A 15,781-nucleotide genomic window follows, 5' to 3' on the forward strand; every position below is an offset into this window, starting at 1 on the left:
TAGTTTACATTGACGAATTGTAGCAGTTTGTCAAAAAGCTACCGATGGAATAAGTATTAAGTTTAGTAAGGAATAAGCGATGGGATCGATTGAAAGTCGGTACCCTCATTGTGGCCGCAGTACACAATGGGGGGACGGAAACGAGTCACACATGGAAAGATTTAATTCCACTAACCATACTAACCATGAAAATAACATTTCTCTACTAAATTATCTAATTTACTTTATTAAATTTCTTCATATGTGATTTTGTCAACACCTTTTTTAGTGAAAGGAAATCACATGACTTATTTCTGAAAGCTTAGTACTTACTCGATCGGTCGCTTTTTGCCAAAGTGTTGTGCTTTGTCGACGTAAACTAATCGATAACAGTTTGGAAGGGATACTTGCGCTTTAAAGGCGCGCTCGCCGTTCTCGCATATCGGTGCATCCGAAACATTTGTATTATAAGTAGATTTTGAGTGTGTTTTTCCTTTTTTTTTTTTTCAGCATATGCATAATGTCACTGATTTGTTTTGTAACATCTGGTATTGTTTTTCTTTTTTTGCATACATTCCATTGATGAGACTTCCCACGATTTGAACTCGGAACGTAAAAAGGCAAGTATAAAATTACTAATTAATTTTTTTGAAATTGAATTTTATTTTTGCTTTAATTTTTTTATTACTAAAAGACTTTGTTCTTTTTATTTTTATCCAAGGGAAAGCTGACTGACCTGTGCAGATTTTGAACTGAGAACGCAGGTGAGTACATTTTGTTTTTTGTGGCATTGAGAAAACGTCAACTGAAAGTACATGGGTTTTGTTTAAATTTAATTGGACTGTTAGTTAGGGTTAGTGTTAGGTTAGGGTTAGCTGATTAGATGTAAACAAAATCCTTGTGGTTTCAGTTGACGTTTTCTTAACACCCCCCCCCCCCCCCCTTGTCATTATTTTTCTGAATGTTGTTTGAGAATGTTTTCTAACTTTTTTTTTCTTTCTTTTTGCCACCACGGGAGAGCGGAAAGAAACACCTGTGAAATTGATGGCAGAAATACCGGTAAGCACTTTGTCATTTGTTTCTTATTTCTTTATTGTGTAGCAGATTGAAAAGATTTGAAAGAAGCATTTAAATCTACTTATTTGCAAATTTTTGTGTTGCCCACACATGTGTGTTTGCGTCTGTGTGTTGGTAAGCGTCAACTTATCAATTCAAGACTGTTGTCTGAATAGTTTACATTGACGAATTGTAGCAGTTTGTCAAAAAGCTACCGATGGAATAAGTATTAAGTTTAGTAAGGAATAAGCGATGGGATCGATTGAAAGGCGGTACCCTCATTGTGGCCGCAGTACACAATGGGGGGACGGAAACGAGTCACACATGGAAAGATTTTATTCCACTAACCATACTAACCATGAAAATAACATTTCTCTACTAAATTATCTAATTTACTTTATTAAATTTCTTCATATGTGATTTTGTCAACACCTTTTTTAGTGAAAGGAAATCACATGACTTATTTCTGAAAGCTTAGTACTTACTCGATCGGTCGCTTTTTGCCAAAGTGTTGTGCTTTGTCGACGTAAACTAATCGATAACCGTTTGGAAGGGATACTTGCGCTTTAAAGGCGCGCTCGCCGTTCTCGCATATCGGTGCATCCGAAACATTTGTATTATAAGTAGATTTGAGTGTGTTTTTTCTTTTTTTTTTTTTCAGCATATGCATAATGTCACTGATTTGTTTTGTAACATCTGGTATTGTTTTTCTTTTTTTGCATACATTCCATTGATGAGACTTCCCAGGATTTGAACTCGGAACGTAAAAAGGCAAGTATAAAATTACTAATTAATTTTTTTGAAATTGAATTTTATTTTTGCTTTAATTTTTTTATTACTAAAAGACTTTGTTCTTTTTATTTTTATCCAAGGGAAAGCTGACTGACCTGTGCAGATTTTGAACTGAGAACGCAGGTGAGTACATTTTGTTTTTTGTGGCATTGAGAAAACGTCAACTGAAAGTACATGGGTTTTGTTTAAATTTAATTGGACTGTTAGTTAGGGTTAGTGTTAGGTTAGGGTTAGCTGATTAGATGTAAACAAAATCCTTGCGGTTTCAGTTGACGTTTTCTTAACACCCCCCCCCCCCCTTGTCATTATTTTTTTGAATGTTGTTTGAGAATGTTTTCTAACTTTTTTTTTCTTTCTTTTTACCACCACGGGAGAGCGGAAAGAAACACCTGTGAAATTGATGGCAGAAATACCGGTAAGCACTTTGTCATTTGTTTCTTATTTCTTTATTGTGTAGCAGATTGAAAAGATTTGAAAGAAGCATTTAAATCTACTTATTTGCAAATTTTTGTGTTGCCCACACATGTGTGTTTGCGTCTGTGTGTTGGTAAGCGTCAACTTATCAATTCAAGACTGTTGTCTGAATAGTTTACATTGACGAATTGTAGCAGTTTGTCAAAAAGCTACCGATGGAATAAGTATTAAGTTTAGTAAGGAATAAGCGATGGGATCGATTGAAAGGCGGTACCCTCATTGTGGCCGCAGTACACAATGAGGGGACGGAAACGAGTCACACATGGAAAGATTTAATTCCACTAACCATACTAACCATGAAAATAACATTTCTCTACTAAATTATCTAATTTACTTTATTAAATTTCTTCATATGTGATTTTGTCAACACCTTTTTTAGTGAAAGGAAATCACATGACTTATTTCTGAAAGCTTAGTACTTACTCGATCGGTCGCTTTTTGCCAAAGTGTTGTGCTTTGTCGACGTAAACTAATCGATAACAGTTTGGAAGGGATACTTGCGCTTTAAAGGCGCGCTCGCCGTTCTCGCATATCGGTGCATCCGAAACATTTGTATTATAAGTAGATTTTGAGTGTGTTTTTTCTTTTTTTTTTTTTCAGCATATGCATAATGTCACTGATTTGTTTTGTAACATCTGGTATTGTTTTTCTTTTTTTGCATACATTCCATTGATGAGACTTCCCACGATTTGAACTCGGAACGTAAAAAGGCAAGTATAAAATTACTAATTAATTTTTTTGAAATTGAATTTTATTTTTGCTTTAATTTTTTTATTACTAAAAGACTTTGTTCTTTTTATTTTTATCCAAGGGAAAGCTGACTGACCTGTGCAGATTTTGAACTGAGAACGCAGGTGAGTACATTTTGTTTTTTGTGGCATTGAGAAAACGTCAACTGAAAGTACATGGGTTTTGTTTAAATTTAATTGGACTGTTAGTTAGGGTTAGTGTTAGGTTAGGGTTAGCTGATTAGATGTAAACAAAATCCTTGTGGTTTCAGTTGACGTTTTCTTAACACCCCCCCCCCCCTTGTCATTATTTTTCTGAATGTTGTTTGAGAATGTTTTCTAACTTTTTTTTTCTTTCTTTTTGCCACCACGGGAGAGCGGAAAGAAACACCTGTGAAATTGATGGCAGAAATACCGGTAAGCACTTTGTCATTTGTTTCTTATTTCTTTATTGTGTAGCAGATTGAAAAGATTTGAAAGAAGCATTTAAATCTACTTATTTGCAAATTTTTGTGTTGCCCACACATGTGTGTTTGCGTCTGTGTGTTGGTAAGCGTCAACTTATCAATTCAAGACTGTTGTCTGAATAGTTTACATTGACGAATTGTAGCAGTTTGTCAAAAAGCTACCGATGGAATAAGTATTAAGTTTAGTAAGGAATAAGCGATGGGATCGATTGAAAGGCGGTACCCTCATTGTGGCCGCAGTACACAATGGGGGGACGGAAACGAGTCACACATGGAAAGATTTAATTCCACTAACCATACTAACCATGAAAATAACATTTCTCTACTAAATTATCTAATTTACTTTATTAAATTTCTTCATATGTGATTTTGTCAACACCTTTTTTAGTGAAAGGAAATCACATGACTTATTTCTGAAAGCTTAGTACTTACTCGATCGGTCGCTTTTTGCCAAAGTGTTGTGCTTTGTCGACGTAAACTAATCGATAACCGTTTGGAAGGGATACTTGCGCTTTAAAGGCGCGCTCGCCGTTCTCGCATATCGGTGCATCCGAAACATTTGTATTATAAGTAGATTTGAGTGTGTTTTTTCTTTTTTTTTTTTTCAGCATATGCATAATGTCACTGATTTGTTTTGTAACATCTGGTATTGTTTTTCTTTTTTTGCATACATTCCATTGATGAGACTTCCCAGGATTTGAACTCGGAACGTAAAAAGGCAAGTATAAAATTACTAATTAATTTTTTTGAAATTGAATTTTATTTTTGCTTTAATTTTTTTATTACTAAAAGACTTTGTTCTTTTTATTTTTATCCAAGGGAAAGCTGACTGACCTGTGCAGATTTTGAACTGAGAACGCAGGTGAGTACATTTTGTTTTTTGTGGCATTGAGAAAACGTCAACTGAAAGTACATGGGTTTTGTTTAAATTTAATTGGACTGTTAGTTAGGGTTAGTGTTAGGTTAGGGTTAGCTGATTAGATGTAAACAAAATCCTTGCGGTTTCAGTTGACGTTTTCTTAACACCCCCCCCCCCCCCTTGTCATTATTTTTTTGAATGTTGTTTGAGAATGTTTTCTAACTTTTTTTTTCTTTCTTTTTACCACCACGGGAGAGCGGAAAGAAACACCTGTGAAATTGATGGCAGAAATACCGGTAAGCACTTTGTCATTTGTTTCTTATTTCTTTATTGTGTAGCAGATTGAAAAGATTTGAAAGAAGCATTTAAATCTACTTATTTGCAAATTTTTGTGTTGCCCACACATGTGTGTTTGCGTCTGTGTGTTGGTAAGCGTCAACTTATCAATTCAAGACTGTTGTCTGAATAGTTTACATTGACGAATTGTAGCAGTTTGTCAAAAAGCTACCGATGGAATAAGTATTAAGTTTAGTAAGGAATAAGCGATGGGATCGATTGAAAGGCGGTACCCTCATTGTGGCCGCAGTACACAATGAGGGGACGGAAACGAGTCACACATGGAAAGATTTAATTCCACTAACCATACTAACCATGAAAATAACATTTCTCTACTAAATTATCTAATTTACTTTATTAAATTTCTTCATATGTGATTTTGTCAACACCTTTTTTAGTGAAAGGAAATCACATGACTTATTTCTGAAAGCTTAGTACTTACTCGATCGGTCGCTTTTTGCCAAAGTGTTGTGCTTTGTCGACGTAAACTAATCGATAACAGTTTGGAAGGGATACTTGCGCTTTAAAGGCGCGCTCGCCGTTCTCGCATATCGGTGCATCCGAAACATTCGTATTATAAGTAGATTTGAGTGCGTTTTGTTGTTGTAGCATATGCATATTGTCGTTGATTTGTATTGTAACGCCTGGTATTTTTTTTTTTTCCATACTTTGCACTGCTGAATGGGAGATGAGACTTCTTAGAATTTGAAATCAGAACGTGAGTACCTTTTTTTTTTGTCTTTGGTTCTTTCGAAAAAGAAAAAAGGAAATGTTGGAATGCGAGAATTTGAATGAATGTCAATAAAATCTTGTTGTGCAAGGTTGAAAGAGGTTTTTAAAATGTTCTTAACTTTTCTGCAGTGCTCCAGCATGACCGCATTCAACTGAAAGATGTCATTTATACATTCAACTCTTTTGCTTTTTATTGTTCCATGTATCTCTTCATTCTTTGTTTTTCTCTGTTTCTCCCTGTCTCTCACCCCTCCCCCCGTCTCTTTTTATGTATCTCCCCCCATCTTTGTCCTTCTCTCTCTGTTTCTTTGTTCTTCTGTCTCTCACCCTCCACCTCATTTTCTTTATCTCTCTCATCTTTTTCCTTCTCTCTCTGTCACTCTTTCTTTCTTTGCCTCTTTGTTTTATGCTTTCTTCCCATGTCTGTTTCTCTCTCAGTCTCTCACCCCCTCGTTTCTTTTTCTGTCTCTGCTTCCCTCTCTGTCTCTGTTTCTTTCTAACAATTTCTAATAATTTCAATTCTTTATTATTTAATTTTATTTTCTAAGGGAGGTAACTAGAAAATATTAATTACAAGAGTTACGTCCCTTGAATGTAATATTAAATAAGACTTGAAATATTAATTTTATTTTGTAAGAGAGGTAACTACAAAATACTAATTGCAAGAGTTACGTCCCTTTATAATGAAATTTTAACATTTTTTTTTTTTTTAAATAATTTTTTGAAAATAATTCAAAATAAGTCTTTTGAGCCCAATATAATATTCTAAAACAGCTCATGTATATAAGCGTTGATTTCAAAATTTCTTGTATCGAAGGACAGCTATATATGGGCTAATTTACAGATTTATTAATGGCATAAGGCTTAGATTTATGTAAGTCAAAATATAGAATAAACAACACTACCATCGAAAGCCTTGAAACTATGTAATAAATTTTATTTTATCCTTGAGTCTAAAAGGATCCTTATTATTACATTATTTCAAGGCTTTTAATAGTGTCGTTTATTCTATATTTTGACTGATTTATTTAAGCCTTATTCTATTAATATTCTGGAATTAGCCCATGTTAATCTTAACACAAATAACGATAATGCAGTGAAATTTGGATATGTTAGAAAGAAGCAGTCAAATCTAGTTATATGGAAATTTTTGTGTTACCCACACATGTGTGTTTGCGTCTGTGTGTTGGTAAGCGTTAACTTATCATTTCACGACCGTTGTCTTAATTAATTTACGTAGAAGAAGTCTAGCAGTTTGTCAAAAAGCTACCGATGGAATAAGTATTAAGGTTTAGCGAGGAAGAAGTGATGGGATCGACTAAAGGCGGTACCCCCATTGTGGCCGCAGTACACAATGGGGGGGGGGGACTGAAACAAGTAAAGAGAGAGAGAGTCGCATATGGAAAGATTTAATCACACTAACCATACTAATAGCATGTCTCTACTAACTATCTTAATGTACTGATTATAACTTACCTCATTAAATTTCTTTATATGTGATGTTGTAAACTCTTTTTATCAAAAGAAATCACATGACTTATTTCTCAAAGCTTAGCACTTACTCCATCGGTCGCTTTTTGCCGAACTGTTAGACCTCCTCGACGTAAACTTATCCGATGACGGTTTCGAAGTGATAGTTGCGTTTTAAAAACATGCTCGGTTGCAATCACATATAAGACTTCCGAAATCTTTCTATCATAAGAGATTTAAGTGCTGCCTGTTTGTTGCAGCATATGCATACTTCATTGTATTGCCTGGCATTCTATGCAGCCGAAATCGTCTATTGTCTTTTATATATATACATACACAAATATATATATCTATACACAGTATGTCTCCCCCTCTATATAGATATCTAAATATATACATCCTTATAGAAGAGACCTTGAGTCAAAATATAGAATAAACGACACTACTATTAAAAGCCTTGAAAATAATAAGGATCCTTTTAGAGTCAAGCATTAAGTAAAGTATACGTTATTTGAAGGCTTTTAATAGTAGTGTCGTTTATTCTATATTTTGACTTAAATAAATCTAAGCCTTATATTACATTAATAATTTGTTAAAACTATATAAATCATATACTAATTTTTTACATTATAAAGATAAAGCTTACCATTTACGTGTCTTTTAAATACTATTATTATTTATATCAACATAAATTTTTTGAAAATAATAGTAGGATTAACACGGACATCCAATATAGAAACATGATATTTAATTACTGCTTTTACATATTTTAAAAAGGATATGAACTTGTTCTGAGATTAACATTAATGTAATATAAGGCTTAGATTTTATTTAAGTCAAAATATAGAATAAACGACACTACCATCATTAAAAGCCTTCCAATAATGTATACTTTATTTAATGCTTGACTCTAAAAGGATCCTTATTGTTTTCAAGGCTTTTAATAGTAGTGTCGTTTATTCTATATTTTGACTTAAATAAATCTAAGCCTTATATTATATTAATAATTTGTAATTAGCCCATGTTAATCTCAAAACAAGTTCATGTCCTTTTTACGATAAGTAAAAGCAGTAATTAAAAATCAAGTTTCTATATTGGATGTCCTTGTTAATTTCCTACTATTATTTGCTATATTGGATGTCCTTGTTAATTTCCTACTATTATTTGGGGTTTTTTTGTCTCTTAAAACTTAATAATTATTATAAAACTATATAAATTACATTATAAAGATTACCATTTACGTGTCTTTTAAAAACAATTTTTTAAATATATTAAAACACCTCCTCTATAAGTATAGTTACATATAGATAGTTAAAATATATATATAGATACATAGAAATATTCATATTAAATTAAAATAGGATTTGAAATGGAATCTTCTGAAGAAAATTAAAAAAACTTGTATTGAAAAATATGAAACAGAGACCCTTTAAACATTTATGTTATTTATAGGATTATAAATATACTTAAATTAAAATAGATAGAGAGCGCGACAGAACAGAGAGAGAGAGAGAGTGTGTGTTTGTGAGGGAGAAAACGGCAGTATACATTTAAAAAAAATTTATTGGCTACGAATCGATAGACCGACCTTTTGGACTTTTATAAGTAATAATAACATTCACATTAAATTAAAGGGGTTTTTTTGTCTCTTAAAACTTAATAATTATTATAAAACTATATAAATTACATTATAAAGATTACCATTTACGTGTCTTTTAAAAACAATTTTTTAAATATATTAAAACACCTCCTCTATAAGTATAGTTACATATAGATAGTTAAAATAGGATTTGAAATGGAATCTTCTGAAGAAAATTAAAAAAACTTGTATTGAAAAATATGAAACAGAGACCCTTTAAACATTTATAGGATTATAAATATACTTAAATTAAAATAGATAGAGAGAGCGACAGAACAGAGAGAGAGAGTGTGCGTTTGTGAGGGAGAAAACGGCAGTATACATTTAAAAAAATTTATTGGCTACGAATCGATAGACCGACCTTTTGGACTTTTATAAGTAATAATAACATTCACATTAAATTAAAGGGGTTTTTTTGTCTCTTAAAACTTAATAATTATTATAAAACTATATACATTACATTATAAAGATTACCATTTACGTGTCTTTTAAAAACAATTTTTTAAATATATTAAAACACCTCCTCTATAAGTATAGTTACATATAGATAGTTAAAATAGGATTTGAAATGGAATCTTCTGAAGAAAATTAAAAAAACTTGTATTGAAAAATATGAAACAGAGACCCTTTAAACATTTATGTTATTTATAGGATTATAAATATACTTAAATTAAAATAGATAGAGAGAGCGACAGAACAGAGAGAGAGAGTGTGCGTTTGTGAGGGAGAAAACGGCAGTATACATTTAAAAAAATTTATTGGCTACGAATCGATAGACCGACCTTTTGGACTTTTATAAGTAATAATAACATTCACATTAAATTTAAGGGGTTTTTTTGTCTCTTAAAACTTAATAATTATTATAAAACTATATAAATTACATTATAAAGATTACCATTTACGTGTCTTTTAAAAACAATTTTTTAAATATATTAAAACACCTCCTCTATAAGTATAGTTACATATAGATAGTTAAAATAGGATTTGAAATGGAATCTTCTGAAGAAAATTAAAAAAACTTGTATTGAAAAATATGAAACAGAGACCCTTTAAACATTTATAGGATTATAAATATACTTAAATTAAAATAGATAGAGAGAGCGACAGAACAGAGAGAGAGAGTGTGCGTTTGTGAGGGAGAAAACGGCAGTATACATTTAAAAAAATTTATTGGCTACGAATCGATAGACCGACCTTTTGGACTTTTATAAGTAATAATAACATTCACATTAAATTAAAGGGGTTTTTTTGTCTCTTAAAACTTAATAATTATTATAAAACTATATACATTACATTATAAAGATTACCATTTACGTGTCTTTTAAAAACAATTTTTTAAATATATTAAAACACCTCCTCTATAAGTATAGTTACATATAGATAGTTAAAATAGGATTTGAAATGGAATCTTCTGAAGAAAATTAAAAAAACTTGTATTGAAAAATATGAAACAGAGACCCTTTAAACATTTATGTTATTTATAGGATTATAAATATACTTAAATTAAAATAGATAGAGAGAGCGACAGAACAGAGAGAGAGAGTGTGCGTTTGTGAGGGAGAAAACGGCAGTATACATTTAAAAAAATTTATTGGCTACGAATCGATAGACCGACCTTTTGGACTTTTATAAGTAATAATAACATTCACATTAAATTAAAGGGGTTTTTTTGTCTCTTAAAACTTAATAATTATTATAAAACTATATAAATTACATTATAAAGATTACCATTTACGTGTCTTTTAAAAACAATTTTTTAAATATATTAAAACACCTCCTCTATAAGTATAGTTACATATAGATAGTTAAAATAGGATTTGAAATGGAATCTTCTGAAGAAAATTAAAAAAACTTGTATTGAAAAATATGAAACAGAGACCCTTTAAACATTTATGTTATTTATAGGATTATAAATATACTTAAATTAAAATAGATAGAGAGAGCGACAGAACAGAGAGAGAGAGTGTGCGTTTGTGAGGGAGAAAACGGCAGTATACATTTAAAAAAATTTATTGGCTACGAATCGATAGACCGACCTTTTGGACTTTTATAAGTAATAATAACATTCACATTAAATTAAAGGGGTTTTTTTGTCTCTTAAAACTTAATAATTATTATAAAACTATATAAATTACATTATAAAGATTACCATTTACGTGTCTTTTAAAAACAATTTTTTAAATATATTAAAACACCTCCTCTATAAGTATAGTTACATATAGATAGTTAAAATATATATAGATACATAGAAATATTCATATTAAATTAAAATAGGATTTGAAATGGAATCTTCTGAAGAAAATTAAAAAAACTTGTATTGAAAAATATGAAACAGAGACCCTTTAAACATTTATGCTATTTATAGGATTATAAATATACTTAAATTAAAATAGATAGAGAGCGCGACAGAACAGAGAGAGAGAGAGAGTGTGTGTTTGTGAGGGAGAAAACGGCAGTATACATTTAAAAAAATTTATTGGCTACGAATCGATAGACCGACCTTTTGGACTTTTATAAGTAATAATAACATTCACATTAAATTAAATTAAAACAGAATTTTCTGACGAAAAAAACAAACAAACTATATCTCTAATAGTTACATATAGATAGTTAAAATATATATAGATATACACATAGAATAATGGCACACACTAGAATTCCCCCCAATACACAGTTGAAATATTAAATTAAAATAGGATTTGAAATGGAATCTTCTGAAGAAAATTAAAAAAAACTTGTATTGAAAAATATGAAACAGAGAACCTTTAAATATTTATGATATTTAAATTAAAATAGATAGAGAGAGCGACAGATAACTTATGTGTTTTTAATGGAGGGGAAAAAGAGAGAGAGAGAGGTGTGTTTGTGGGGGAGGAAACGGCAGTATACATTTAAAACATTTTATTGGGTATGAATCGATTAAGATAGACCGACCTTAAGAATTTATAATTTTATAAGTAATAATAATATTCCCATTAATTTAAAATAGAATTTGAAACAGAACTTTCTGACGAAAAAAAACAAACAAACAAACAAACTATATCTTTAAAAGGATAAGTATAGTTACATATAGATAGTTAAAATATATATAGATATATACATAGAATAATGGCACTAGAATTCCCCCAATAGTTACATTAAAATAGAATTTGAAATGGAATGAAAAATATGAAACAGAGAACCGGATTGTATAAGATAGACCGACCTTAAGAATTTGAACCTTTATAAGTAATAATAATATTCGCATTAAATTGTAAATAGAATTTGAAACTGAATTTTGTGACGAAAATTAAAAAAAGAACTTGCATTGAAAAAATGTGAATTTTAAACTCTTAAATATTATAACGAATAATAAATAAGTCTTACCTTTTCTTGGTTGTTCCTGGTTGACGAAAAATAGCATGAAGACCTCAAAAAGTTTGTTAATCCATCTAGCGTATCGAGTTGAGTTGAGTTGTGTTCACTTCGAAGACAAAACGAAACTGATTTCGATACCGCTTGGAAGGGCTTAAATAATAGTTTCGTCTTGCCTTCCCGACATCCTCTCGAGTGCGTACTGCGTAATAAACTATTATTTAAAGCTCTTACCGGGTTGTGCCATTCAGTTCTGTGTTTGTCTTCGAAGTGAACACAACACACAACTCGATACGATACGATAACAACGTTTTTGAGGCCCTTATTTTGTATTCTCGTCAACCAGGCAGACTTGTAAAACCAACGAAGAAAATGTAAGACTTATTTTATTATTTTCACCTTTGTTCATTTAAGAGTTTTTTTTCTATTTTCGTCAGAAGATTCCATTTCACATTCTATTTTAATTTACTTATAAAGTAATGTAATAGAATCCAGGTTCAAATTCTTATGAAACGTTTATACATAGCCAATAAAATTTTTTAATGTCTTTTTCTCCCTCACAGACACACCATCTCTCTCTCTCTCTCTCTCTCTCTCTCTCTCTCTCTCTCTCTCTCTCTCTTTAATTTAAATATATAATGAGTTCAATTATTATTAAGTGTCTAGATTTTTAACATCGTAATCCTATGATTACGATCATTATTATTATTATTAACACGGTCTTTTATTTTATTTTTTGCATGTTTGTTGTTTGTGTCTGTTAACTTATCATTTGACGACCGTTGTCTAATAGTTTACGTAGATAAAGTCTAGCTGTTTGTCAAAACGCTACCGATGGAATAAAAGTAGTAGTTTAGGAATAAGTGATGGGATCGACTAAAGGCGGTACCCCCATTGTGGCCTCAGTACACAATGGGGGGACTAGGATTTAATTATACTAATCATAAAAATAGCATCTCTCTACTAATTATCTAATGTACTGATTATAACTCTTTTTTAGTCAAAAGAAATCACATGACTTATTTCTCAAAGCTTAGTACTTACTTTATCGGTCGCTTTTTGCCAGATTGTTGTGCTTTGTCGACGTAGACTGATTGATAACGGTTTGAATTGATAGTTGCGCTTTAAAGGCTCATTGGTGCAAATATGCATAAGGTGCACGCAAAACATTTCTATTATAAGTAAATTTCAGTGCTTTCTTTGCTTTTTTTTTTTTTTCCTTTTTTTTTTAGCATATGCATAATATTGTCATTGATTTGTTTTGTAACTCCTGGTATTTTTTTATTTTTTTCCATGCATTCCACACTGCTGAATGGGAGAATTTGAACTGAGAACATAAAAAGGCAAGTATAAAATTCCTATAGTAGTGTGAAATTGTATTTGAATTTATTTCTAAAACACGGTTTGTTTTCTTTTTTTTTTCCAAGGGGAAGCTGACTGACACCTCTCTCTGCAGATTCCATACATTCCATTGATGAGACTTCCCAGGATTTGAACTCGGAACGTAAAAAAAAGCAAGTATAAAATTACTAATTAATTTTTTTGTTTGGTTAGTTAGTTAGTTAGATAATTATTTTTATCCGTCTATCTTTCTATTTGATGTGAAGAACGTTAATTAAGAAGCGTTTTTAGTTAGGGTTGGTGCTTTGAGATTACGTTAGTTCACATAAATGAAAGATAGATGATACTTAGTTTAGTTTTTAGTATGTTTAAATTGAATTTTAATTGTGTTTTCATTTTTTTTATTATTAAAAGAATGCTTTTTTTTCCTTTTTTTCCAAGGGAAAGCCGTGCAGATTTTGAACTGAGAACGCAGGTGAGTACATTTTGTTTTTTGTGGCATTGAGAAACGTCAACTTAAAGGGGTCCTGTTTAAATTTAATTGGTCTCTGTTAGGTAGCTTTAGTGTTAGGTTTAGGTTTTAGGTTTAGCTGATTGATTAGATGTAAACAAAACCCTTGTGATTTCAGTTGACGTTTTCTTAACACCCCCCCACCCCCCTTGTCATTATTTTCTGAATGTTGTTTGAGATTGTTTGGTAATACATGTTTTTTATTTTTGTCTTTTTACATAATAAAATCCACCATGGGAGAGTGCAAAGCAAGACCTGTGAAATCGATGGCAGAAAATGGCGGTAAGCACTTTGTCGTTTGTTTGTTCATTGCAAAGAAGCATTTGAGTCTACTTAGATGGAAATTTTTGTGTTGCCCACACATGTGTGTTTGCGTCTGTGTGTTGGTAAGCGTTAACTTATCAATTCAAGACTGTTGTCTAATTAGTTTACATTGACGAAGTCTAGCAGTTTGTCGTAAAGCTACCGATGGAATAAGTATTAAGGTTTGGCGAGGCAGAAGTGATGGGATTGTTTGGACTAAAGGCGGTCCCCCCATTGTGGACTGCGGCCACAATGGTGGGACACAGGAAGATTACACTAACTATACTAATTATTAAAATATGAGTTCTGTACTAATTATCTAATGTACTAATTATATCTAATGTACTTCTTAGTCAAAAGAAATCCTATCACTTATTTCTCAAAGCTTTTAGTACTTGCTTCATCGGTCGCTTTTTGCCAGAGTGTTGTGCTTTGTCGACATAGACTGATCGATAACGGTTTTGAATTGATAGTTGCGCTTTAAAGGCTCATTGGTGCAAATATGCATAAGGTGCACGCAAAACATTTCTATTGTAAGTAAATTTCAGTGCTTTCTTTGCTTATTTTTTTTTTCCTTTTTTTTTAGCATATGCATAATATTGTCATTGATTTGTTTTGTAACTCCTGGTATTTTTTTATTTTTTTCCATGCATTCCACACTGCTGAATGGGAGAATTTGAACTGAGAACATAAAAAGGCAAGTATAAAATTCCTATAGTAGTGTGAAATTGTATTTGAATTTATTTCTAAAACACGGTTTGTTTTCTTTTTTTTTTCCAAGGGGAAGCTGACTGACACCTCTCTCTGCAGATTCCATACATTCCATTGATGAGACTTCCCAGGATTTGAACTCGGAACGTAAAAAAAAAGCAAGTATAAAATTACTAATTAATTTTTTTGTTTGGTTAGTTAGTTAGATAATTATTTTTATCCGTCTATCTTTCTATTTGATGTGAAGAACGTTAATTAAGAAGCATTTTTAGTTAGGGTTGGTGCTTTGAGATTACGTTAGTTCACATAAATGAAAGATAGATGATACTTAGTTTAGATTTTAGTATGTTTAAATTGAATTTTAATTGTGTTTTCATTTTTTTTATTACTAAAAGAATGCTTTTTTTTTTCTTTTTTTCCAAGGGAAAGCCGTGCAGATTTTGAACTGAGAACGCAGGTGAGTACATTTTGTTTTTTGTGGCATTGAGAAAACGTCAACTTAAAGTATACATGGGTCCTGTTTAAATTTAATTGGTCTCTGTTAGGTAGCTTTAGTGTTAGGTTTAGGTTTTAGGGTTAGCTGATTGATTAGATGTAAACAAAACCCTTGTGATTTCAGTTGACGTTTTCTTAACACCCCCCCACCCCCCTTGTCATTATTTTCTGAATGTTGTTTGAGATTGTTTGGTAATACATGTTTTTTATTTTTGTCTTTTTACATAATAAAATCCACCATGGGAGAGTGCAAAGCAAGACCTGTGAAATCGATGGCAGAAAATGGCGGTAAGCACTTTGTCGTTTGTTTGTTCATTGCAAAGAAGCATTTGAGTCTACTTAGATGGAAATTTTTGTGTTGCCCACACATGTGTGTTTGCGTCTGTGTGTTGGTAAGCGTTAACTTATCAATTCAAGACTGTTGTCTAATTAGTTTACATTGACGAAGTCTAGCAGTTTGTCGTAAAGCTACCGATGGAATAAGTATTAAGGTTTGGCGAGGCAGAAGTGATGGGATTGTTTGGACTAAAGGCG

At 31.5% G+C, this 15,781-nt stretch overlaps 1 long non-coding RNA gene across 1 annotated transcript in view; it reads left to right on the top strand.

The window, feature by feature from the left end:
* Window positions 1-447: 447 nt before the first annotated feature.
* LOC149129019 (uncharacterized) overlaps window positions 448-15,781 on the top strand; it is a 31,017-nt gene continuing 15,683 nt past the window's right edge. The window contains exon 1 of the long non-coding RNA XR_016240573.1: window positions 448-4,358. This is a non-coding gene — a long non-coding RNA (uncharacterized LOC149129019). The remainder of the gene's footprint in view (window positions 4,359-15,781) is intronic.

Source organism: Octopus bimaculoides, unplaced genomic scaffold (assembly GCF_046866305.1).
Source record: "Octopus bimaculoides isolate indiv1 unplaced genomic scaffold, ASM4686630v1 contig204, whole genome shotgun sequence".
NCBI classification, from domain to species: Eukaryota; Metazoa; Mollusca; class Cephalopoda; order Octopoda; family Octopodidae; genus Octopus; species Octopus bimaculoides.